The following is an 11,571-nucleotide window of genomic DNA, read 5'->3' as shown; positions in this document are numbered from 1 at the left end:
TGAATATTTTCATTCATTCCATTCAGTGGAAAATACGTACTAGCGATGTTATATCCGTGGGGAACTCTTTCATCGACTATTCGCGATGCATCCAATTCCGAAAACGAATATTATGTAAATTCACTCACATGGCGAATTTTGCGGCGCTAAAAGACTACCAGAATATTTCCCTGCATATATATCATTAGCTCTGACAAATTTTCTATATAGTTTGTGCTTTGCGTTTAATTGTGTCGAAGAAGTCTTCGAAATGTAAGTGTAAGAAACGTCATGGAGTGCAATAAAGACAAGTTTGGTAGTTGCCAAATTTACATCTCTCAAAAGAAGAATTGTATTCCAGGAAAATTGCATTGTATAACATGGCCTTAAGTGTTGCCTTTACACGAACGAACGTAACGAGTTACTGCGAGTCTGTCGACTATATTGTCATTGTATAAACAACGAGGAATTTTGTTTACAACTAATCACCATATTTGGTTACATTTTTTAAGCAAAGCCAATCAGAATGCCTAAATTTTTAGTACTTCATGTAAAATGATATGTGTTGTACTTCTTATCAAAGTTTATGCATTCTGATTGGGTTACTGAAAATGTAAACAAACTTGCTGGTTGGCTAAAACGAAATTCCCCCTTGTTCATTGTATACACAGTCAAATTAAACCCGACAAATATAGTGTACATTACTAAAATTATGTTAGGAGAATTTTTTTATATGTATGTAATGCTAAGGAATGCCAATGCATGTATGACTATGTCTATATTATAATATTCAGTAATACATGCATTTTTAGTAAATATATCAGTAAGAATTAAAATCTCAATTGAAGGCAACATTTTCGTATTCCATTGATTCACCACTCCCCTTAGGATGACTTTGACCATTATTGGTCCCGGGGGTTTGCAGTGACTGATAAACGTTTGCTGGTTCTCTGTTGTCATTCAACGGCATGTAATCCGATGATTCCTGTTCTTTGTCTGTCTCGTATGGAGCCTCATGTTGCTCAATTTCGTCTGGAATCTCGTACACAGTCACAGGGACACAGTCATTCGCATTTTCAGTCTGGCGACTGGTAGGGGTTTGAATGGAATCTATAGATAAAAATATTAAATGGAAACTAACAGATTAAAAGACAAACATTTAAACTGTACATGCAATAGGATTGTGGCTGATTTTGAACGAAAAGAAATTATATCAAAAAGGTAAGCGAAGACGAAAGAAATTTGATTCTTAGCTCGAACAATGACAACACTGACAATTCTTCTCGTTCATAAATTCTAAAATGCACGTAAAGTAAAATGTGGTTTATTTACCCAGCTCCATTGTTTGGCTAACTCCTTCAGAGCTAGAATAGTTGTTTTGACGACGACATAGATGTATTATTACGCCAAACGAGAGAAGAAGGCACAATGCTAGAATACTCAGTGGTATAAGGAGATCAAGCCGGGTTTTGTCTGCCGTAGACTCCTGAGCTGACTGTTTCCCACTTCCATCTATAAAGAAACTCCGGTTCTCATTAAAATATTTAAGATATTTATCAGTTTGTAAACAAAAAATTATGAAGAAACGAATACAGATAAGATATTCTAACGTACAATGAAAACTCTTGAATTTCGGGTAATTAGTTACCTGAAGATCTCCCCATTGTGTAAATGCTACCACTCCACTCTGTCGAGTAGTATGAATCCTAGGAAACGGTGATATTTGCATTGTCGCTTTCTACACATTCAAGTCCTCTTCCTGTAACCTACTTAAATATTTTAATTCCATTGAAATACTCACCTGACTCTCAAAAAACCTCAAGAACACATTATAACTTGAATTTCTCGTTAAAGGTTGGTTGCGGTAGTTATTTTTGTCAGAACTGTAATTCTTGCCATTTCCTATCACGAACGTCAAGGGTAAAACATCAGCTTTCATATAAGCAGTGATGTATGGATCTTGTGTGTCTAGCTGGTAATTTTTGAGATCACTTGTTGTGATGAGCTCGCTCGAGATGTTTCTACTTGTGGATCTTTGGACGATGATTAAAACTTCCCTAAAACATTAATTAACATGATTAAAACGTCAGAAAGAGAGAAATTGGTGACGATATACTTACTTGATATATCCTTCTGGTCGTGGTATGCTCATTGTCAAAGTATAATAGGAAGTTGCGATTGGAATAACTGGTTCTAAATATATATTCAAATCCAGAGATTACCAAAGATTATCAGAGTGTTCATCGTTTAAGGGTATTTCCGTGCGGCGGCACTATACGCAGGCCTGCATGAAATTTTACATTGAAATCGTCATTACCTCCATTTGTTATTTTGCTGACGTTCAAACTCTTCTTCCCATGACTAAATTTTGTGATGGCTGAAACCGTCACAAAGTACTTTGTGGAAGGTCGAAGATCGGTGATTGTAAATGAAAGTGTTTTTGTGTTGTTATGGAGTAAACATTCTGGACGACTTAATGTATCTCTTGTAGAAAAACAAACTTCATATCCTGTCAATTCATCGTTTCTTGTACTCACAGGAGCTGTCCACGAAATTCCCAACGATGTCGTACCGCGAGATTTGAAAATCACATTCTGTGGAGGTTCGCTAGAAACTGGAATAATTAGCGGGAATGTGAAATCCGGGCGAATAAAGTTTTAAATCAAAATTAATAACGACAAACTTAATTATTCATTAATTTTATTATTCTTCATATCATGTTCATCCTCGCTCATTCAAGATTCTACTATATTATGCACAATGATTTCCTCGTTCGCTGCCCTCACTCGTGAAAATTTGTGATGTTTATAAAATTATAATTTACAATGGCCTGTATACCGGAGCTGGCATTTGGACTGGAATGAAAAGAGAAGTAAACACAAGTTACGCTTGAGCTGGGAGGATTTGAACTGAAAAAATATTTCATTACAGTAAAGTGCATTTTGGCTTTTTGACAATTTAAATATGGACAAAGGTTTTGTCTTCAAGTTGGTGTCATATTTACCACTGAAACCTTCTCTACCTCGTTTCTTTCTTCTCTCGCTAACATTAAGCTGTCCGATATGATTTCTGTATTAACAGGTTTCGGGCGATTAAAGATTCTACCGACTCACCTTCTCCACACACTTCTATTCTAAGGCAAAAGTCTGCTCCACCGTTTGACTTCAACTTTATGTATCTGGCATTATAGATATTTAGGTCTGTAGCCGATACTTGATAACTGTTTTGATTACCATTTATCTAGAAGAAGTTTCGAAAAAAAATGAATTACTTCAGTTAAGATTACGTTCCACGATTGCTTTCTGATCTTTTTCATGCATAACGTAGCTTGCACCAACGTTGGTTGCAGTTGATATAAACAACAACGGCTAGAAGTTAGTAAATCTTGACAGTAAAAAAGTTAGTAAATCTTGATAACTTCACTCATTATGATATTGACATTAATCTATATATTTCTTATTCTTATACACCTGCACTTCATCACTGCCATCCACCAAACTTTCATCATGACTGTATTTCAATGAATATGATCCACTCCACTTTTTCTGATCTTTATCACCCATGACCATAACTCGTGTTATGTGATATTCGTTTTGAAGGTCGATCTTAAGATATTTGTCTCCGGACTCTGTTGGACACCAACCATCGCCAGAGAACCTCGCTTCTTTGTACTTGGCATTGTCAGTAGAACCACTTCCAGAAAATATCTTGTCTGGAAACTTAGCCTTGTTTTGTAATAATGCGTGCTCGCATATCTTGCCTAAAACAGAAAACAGTGTTTTGAAAGGTGACCGGGAAGCCGAACCAGACCAAAATGTCATGTTATTAGTTTTTAAGAGCCTAAAACCGACTAAAATCGTTTTACCAAAATCCTACTCACATGTTACATATGGCGCATTAAAGGTTGATGTTGCTGTGTAAGGATAAAGATGGACACAGCAACTATCTGTCAGAGGTGCGTCATAACAGAGGTCACCATTTACGAATTCCTGACCTGACTTTGTTCTCTCAGTCTTAACCACGTTCCCTGGAGTCCCATTAAATCCCAAGTGCTGACACAGGGATTTTTCCCGAGTGATGTCCCAGATTTCCTCCCTTACTTTTTTCCAAGTGGAAAAATTCTTTATTTCAACGAAACCTTCGCTGGGTGACTTTGATAATCTCATGTTGCGAGCTAAAACCATAAAAAATACTCTTAGTACCGTGTGCATATAATTTGGAATATATTTATTGTTACCCGAAAAGACTTCTACAACGACAGGCTATCGAAAAACACAAAAAACTTCATATATTTAATTATTAAAACATTGTGGCATGCAAACAATCATGGGCGCTCAATTTTGCATTCCTCTACAATGTGCTGTACCTGTTTTTATGGGATTCAAATAGACATCCACACAAGTGTACTCGATATAAAGTTGGTCTGTGTTCGTAGAACAATATGGCGATGATAGCAAAGTACTGCTAATGGTCAGCTCACAAGCTCTCTTTCCACCACAAAGAGATTTCACCTGACAACTTGCTCGTTGACTACATTTCATATCAACAGTTGCATTGGCATTAAAACTCCCGCTATTATTGAAATCACCATAATGAGCTTTGTGGATCACCATACGTTGTTTTGAAGAACAATGAACATCTTTCATTTTATTGCTGAACTGAGTCACTGAGCCTGTCAATAATGGCAAAAATGCTTGTGAATAATATTGTGGACGTGCAGTATGAATGAATTGTCACATTTGATTTGACAAGTTCATCACGAAAAGGTTCTGTGTTCAGTGGGTTGGGTAAAACACATCATAAAAGATATCTGGTTTAGATAGTTACAAAAGTACGAGTATTATATACTTAATGTACTGTATGCTGCCGAGGGAAATAGCGAGTTTTGTTTTCCCAAGAGTCTGAATGTTTGACATTGAGACTCGAGAGAAAACAAAACTCACTATTTCCCGAGGTGTAGCGAACATTAAGTGTTTTGTTATATAGGAACAAAAACATACATGTTACACGACAATTTCATTTCAAAAAACTTTGTTATGACAATATGCGGGCAACAATTTTTCACTTGTTTCCCTGGCGGGAAACATTGCATTTATTTAAAGTCATGTGAATACGAATTAACCAATCACATTTAAAATACACAGCACCAATACAACAATGAAGTGTATACGTAAACGTTACATCAAGTTATACGTCATATTATACTTACCAAATGTGAACTTTTTTGCGTTGTTGCAACTTGCTTCTGGTACTACAGTCACTATAGCGCCTAGACCATTAGACTGAACACAATACTTTCTTTCGTAAAAAAACAGAGATCCTGACACCTTTTGTTTAATACTATGCTGTTTTTCCTTTTCATATGGTATTGCAACAGGTTTAACGCCGTCATAAACGAGCAGATTGTCACCAAATGTGTTATCGTTTGGTTTACAAAAAAGCGAACCTCCCTTGTCGACATTATGTATCACTTCTGTCTTGTTAATATAACGGAACTGTGCACTACTCTTCAAGCAGTTGTCGAACATTTTAGCCAAATAACGTTTTGCATAATTACCATACCCAATATAACTATCATTAGATGCAATACACTCTGAGGTTTCAGTCTGCCTGAGAAAAAATTCCCAGGAATCTGCAAGAAAAAAATAAATCGTGAACTAAACAGTGGCAGTGCAGTAGTTGAATGTGAATAATTTCATCCTCTTTCAGAAGCAATAACTACAAGAAAAGTTGCAAAGTATTGAAGTGCATGAAATACACTCGAGGTGAAAAAAGTGTAAACAATGCTTAGAAATGGCTTAACTTAATACTGTATATATGCCCTTGAATTTGAATGACATGAAGTAATCCTGAATCCTGAATTAAACAGTGCAGTAGTTGAACGCGAGTAGTGTTCCATGTTCTCATCTCTACGAGTTTTTACCAGGGGTTTTTGCCCGCCCGGGTTTCTACCCGCCCCTCTAAACGGATGGCGTATGCATTGGCATAATATTTTGATATAACATTTAATATTCATTTTTTGTAAACTTACGTTCTGATTGGTCGATTTGTACCACGTGAGCGTATGTTATATAACAAAAACGGCACGGCAGTGCCGTTAATATATGTTATTGACTGAGCGAGAGGTCCGTACAGGAGGATACTGGTCGAGTTTTTTTTTCTCCTGTATGGACCTCGCCTAAATGCTCGGTCCATACAAGCGAAAAATAAACTCGACCAGTATCCTCCGAGAACGAGACCAGTATCCTCCTGTACGGACCGAACAAGCTCAGTCAATAAACTATTATTATTATATGACTAGTGTTTGTTTTTGTAAATCCTGCAATTTGATTGGCTGCTGACGAGGCGGGATTTTCCCATATTGCCCACGGGCAATACGCTCAATTTTTATTGCCCTCGGGAAAAACAACAGCAATTCGAAATGAATTATTATTCGTGTTTATGGTTTTCCCAAATTAAGTCATATAATAAATAACTTACTGACTTCGATTGTTCGGTCTGTACGGTAAAATATCAAACCTCGGTCGTGCCGTATTGACCTCGCTATCGCTCGGTCAATACGGCACGACCTCGGTTTAATATTTTACCGTACAGACCTCACTCTCAGTCAGTAAGTTCTTATTATATGACTAAAAACGATTAAAATTCCCAACTAAAAAATTCCCGCCGAACCTGGCCGGTCCGTACTGTTGGTTACCGACCTCTCAGGAACCAATCAGAATGCTTGATTTTAGTTGATGGACCGATGAACAATATCTAGTCATATAATAATAGGATTTATTGCACTATCAAAATGGCGGCAACAAACAAAAAAATTGCCGAACTTAGTTAAGAGGAAAGTAATGTAATTATAGATGAATCCACACAGAAAAATATACTAAACGGGCAAACCGACTTGGGGTGTTTTAGTATTTAAAGGTAAGCATGTGTTGTTTAGTTAAGTTTAAAAATGATATAAAGTCTTTACAAGTTTACTCAAAATGAATATTAAAAGCATTGAAGCACTCTTTGTTTGTGCATTATCAGATTTTACATGCATTCGTTCACAAACAAGGAGCTCGAAGTTCAATACTGCACTCGGCTACGCCTCGTGCAGTATTGAACTTCTCGTTCCTTGTTTGTGAACTCGTGCATGTAAAACCCGATATTGACAATAGCTTTCCTTTACCGAATGAAACGATAAAAAAGCATACATGTATTTCGTTATGTTAAGTTTTATTGGTTAGATCTAATTGTCTGTTCTGAATATTGATGTTGTACGATTTAGATAAGGATGGTTCAAAACTCCCCGTTTATTTACAAACCATGCATGCCAGCAGTCCATGATTTTAGGCGCCATAGTCATAGACAACGTCAAAACATTGCAGGCGTCAGGATTCCAAACATTGACATGACCAAAGGAGCGAAAGCAGATTGTTGATTTCTTCACTTATTTCATTTATTCACGTGGATGGGATTCAAGGCCGCCGCACAATAGAGCTATGTCAGCCTTTGTGCTTAATAGCAAAAAGTCATTCGTGGCCATTAGCGTAACCCAATTGCTCTCGTGTGCGGGCAGGGCGGTTATAAGATAACTTATAACCGCCCTGGTGCGGGTCACTTTTCCGGCGACCTTTGGTACGAATGACCACGCCAGCACACGAGAGCAAGGCTTTCGCCAATGGCCACGAATGACTTTTGCCAAGCACATAACTCCAGTGTGCGCCGGCCTTTAGACAAAGATTTTTGTCATGCGAGCATTTTAACAGTTCAGTTTACGTTATACTGTGGACTGCAGCTTCTCTTATATACTCTACGATAAAGCCTAAATATCTTACCTTCAATCGTTAATACTGATATATAAAAGAAAAGCAGCCATCGATAAAATAACCACGACATTTTGACCTGTCTTCCTAACTGACACGCATCGCTCAATAAGTCGTATACTTCCGCATTTGTCTGTATGAGAAAAATACTTCAATTTTCGGACCACTGCACAATACTTGGATTTCTATAGTCATAGGTATTTATAGAAGTAACCAAAGCCATCGAATTCGTTGATTCACATTTCATCTTCTTTCTCTCACAAGTGATCGATATCCTCAACTCATCTTGTGTATAGTCGTGAAAAGGAAAGTTGAAATATCCACAAATCCAAGAGAGTAGAGGCAAAAAGCATAATTGATGTTGATGTTGAAATCTATTTCATGCAAAGTGCCGACAATGTTATCAGTTTTAATACCCATGCCATGCATATCCACCTCGATTCCATACTTTACACTATGCCTTTTGTCTACACAACCTAACAATCTGATTGCCGGGGAAACCTTAGCGCCTCTCTACTCGCTATTTTTTGCATGTACTAGGCTACATTATTTTATATATGCATCATTCTGTATGAATCAAATATCGTATTTGCGCAGTAAAGTTCAAGCAATTAAACAGCTCAGACAAATGTACTTCCGGGACTATTATGCCTGAGAAAATTATTAATAATAGCATTATGTAATTTATGTTACACTATTATCAATATAATTATAATTTCAATATACCGTACGTAATTACCTCCGCTAGGAGGTTATGTAATCACCTCCGCCAGGAGGTTATGTAATCATCTGGGTTGTCCTTTTTCTGTTCCACGTGAACATGCAGGCACCTTCATTTCGCTCAATTTCTTCAATAACATCATCTGGAGTCTCGTAAACAGTCTCATCATGTTGAGTTGTTTGATCATACTTTGTTTGTTCTCGGATCTTTTGAAATAGAATCTATGAGGTTACATGAGAATTTAGCAATAATTTATACAATAAGTTTTTTTTACGTTTTTACCACTTCGTGAACATTAAACTTACCGAACTCTTTCATTTCGTTCGTGTTTTTTTAGGTTCGATATCCATGATTCACATCTTTATTTTGAAGAAGACGACGTTGGTACACAATAACACCAAGTGAAACGAGAACACATAAAGCCAGAATAATCAGCGGTATAAGAAGACCCATGTGTGTTTTGTCTTCGGCGGATTGTTTAGAAATGTTACTTTTCAAACAAACTACAAAATTAATTTAAGAATTTTTATCTGGCTCGCACGTTATTCTACGGTGCAGTGAACGATGAAACTGGAAATTAATAAATAGAAGATATTCACCTGCAGGTGCTTTGGCTATAGTTTTAAAACTGCTGCTCCATTCCGTCGAGTAGTACGAATCCTTAACAGAAGTATTAAAATTATTCACCGGAGTATTAATTCTGGATACTACATACATATACAAAACTTTTATGTTTGAACATTTCGGACTTTCATCATTTTCCTTTGTAGAAAAACAAATCTGATATCCCACCAATTCACCGTTCCAAAATATCTTATCAAGAGCTCTCCAAGAAATTTCGAGCGAGTTTTTACTACGAGATTTAATCATAACACTGCGTGGAGCTCCACTTGGAACTATGATAGTAAAGAATAAAAACAATTATTTGAATTTGAAATATTCAGAAAACAATCAGAAGCCTCCCCCCCACACATTATGCATACCAGATTCTTTGGTCTTTAACTTGTGGTAAACTATTAATTGTCTGAGTATTCTTTAGTTGACCATCCTGTGTCTTTATGCCAACAACATAATTAGTGTTTGGTGTGAGCTCTCGAAGAATGTATTGATTTGCATACTTTCTTATTTCATAGGATAGATTTAAAGAATGTCGCCTAAAAGCAAGAAATTTTTATCCGCGTTCGATCCAGTGCTTTTGCAAATAAATTATAATTGCGGTCTTCAAACTAAGGTTGAATGCAGCAATACATTGATCACGCATCAAGGATACTGACCTACTAACCTTTAAGCCACTACTAGCATCTACCAAACTTTCATTATGGCTGTGTTTCAGTAAATATGATCCATTCCATTTCGTTTGGTCCTTATCACTTATAACCATAACTCGCGTTATGTGACATTCGTTTTGAAGATCAATTTATCAATTGATCAATTTTTCACCTCGGGTTACCTTCGTCTTTATACTTTTGCTCCACCCTGTGGAGTAGTAGGAATTCTAGACGAAAAACATATAGTTAACTCCGTTATCCAATGAAAACAAATATATTATTTATACATACATACATGCTATCACATTTGTTTAGTTACCTGGCTTTCAAAGAATCTCATGAACACGTTGTAACTTGTGTTTGGTTGAAGAGGTTGGTTAACGTATGTACGTTTTCATAGTTGTATTTTTTGCCATCACCGATCACGAACGACAAAGGGAGAATGTCAATTTATCAATGATTAATTTTTGAAGATATTTATCTCCAGACTCTGTTGGACACCAACCATCGCTAGAAAATCTCGCTTCTTTGTACTTGGCATTCTCAGTGGAACCACTTCCAGAAAATATCGCGTCTGGAAACTTAGTTTTGTTCTGTAATAATGCATTCTCGCATATCTTGCCTAAAACCGAACAAAAAGTCAGATTGGTTGCCTTTTAGGCCCCTAAAGTTTCAGTAAAATCCTACTCACATGTTACATATGGTGCATCAACTGTTGACGATGCTACAGAGAGATAAAGATGGACACAGCATCTCTCGTTTTGAGGTACGTCATAACATAAGTCACCACTTACTAATGCTATACCATCTTCAATTCCCTGAGTCTTACTAACGTTCCCCAGTGTCCCATTAATCCCAACAACCTGACAGAGCGATTTTTCACGAGTGATATCAAAGATTTCTTCTTTCACTTTTGTCCAAGTGAAACCATTTTTTATTTCAATGAAACCTTCGTTCGGTAACTTTGATAATCTTATGTTTGGAGATAAAAAAACAAAATACTTAATAAAGTGTATTATAATTTTTTGAAAAGCCTTGAAGCTTGGAGACTATTGATAAGCGCTTCATAATGAAATTTATTGAGTTTCCATTAAAGACGAGCGTTAATTACTTTTCGCGCAAAGCGACATGACTTTCGTTAATCCCGTTTTACACGAGACTAATTTATTCTTTAAGATACTCAAATTTATGGTTCTTAATATATATCACAGAACGGGATCAGTGAAACTTTTAAATAAAGTTTTTTATTACCATCCCGGTAGAGGGAGACTTGACAAACTAATTGAAACTTCTGACTCAGTACCGTAGGAGAAAACATTTGGCGTTCAATGCAAATTTACATCAAATGTCGTGGTTGATTAATTAAATATGGTCGAATCTTTAAGGGTATGAAATCAGCTTCTGGAGCTTGTTAATTCATGCATACATTTTAGGGTGATCTTCATATCCGTCCGTCAAGCACGTGGTGACGTCCATCCCTAACCACTTTTCAAGCCAGTTCCCCCCTCCCTCCCCCCTGGGCCATAGCACGAGTGGACCTTACCTACTATAAGATTGTTTCCCTTCATAAAAGAAAACACCTTATTACTTGAAACTACTTGGAATTGCAAAAAAATGGGAATAAAAAAATTGTGAATGATTTTTATTTTAGAGTTGTGGTATCAGATACCTATCAATATCTACTAAAATATCTATTAATTTACCTAAATATTATTACTTATTTCATGCATGATGTCTATACCACAGTTGTTCTCATTCCAAATGTAGCACTGACATGGCAAGCTCGTACAAACATAAG

General features: G+C 36.5%; 1 long non-coding RNA gene across 1 annotated transcript; it reads right to left on the bottom strand.

Moving 5' to 3' along the window:
• Window positions 1-3,964: 3,964 nt before the first annotated feature.
• Window positions 3,965-5,232, bottom strand: LOC114534696. The gene is made up of 3 exons (XR_003688156.1): window positions 5,189-5,232; window positions 4,346-4,651; window positions 3,965-4,153 (listed from the first exon to the last, which is right to left on the bottom strand). It is a non-coding gene; the product is annotated as an uncharacterized LOC114534696 (long non-coding RNA).
• Window positions 5,233-11,571: the final 6,339 nt, after the last annotated feature.

The sequence above is a fragment of the Dendronephthya gigantea genome, unplaced genomic scaffold, assembly GCF_004324835.1.
Source record: "Dendronephthya gigantea isolate DGI-Jeju-01 unplaced genomic scaffold, DenGig_1.0 000104F, whole genome shotgun sequence".
NCBI lineage: Eukaryota > Metazoa > Cnidaria > Anthozoa > Malacalcyonacea > Nephtheidae > Dendronephthya > Dendronephthya gigantea.
Note: the sequence above shows the minus strand (reverse complement) of the source record. Positions and strands in the feature narration are given on the sequence as shown.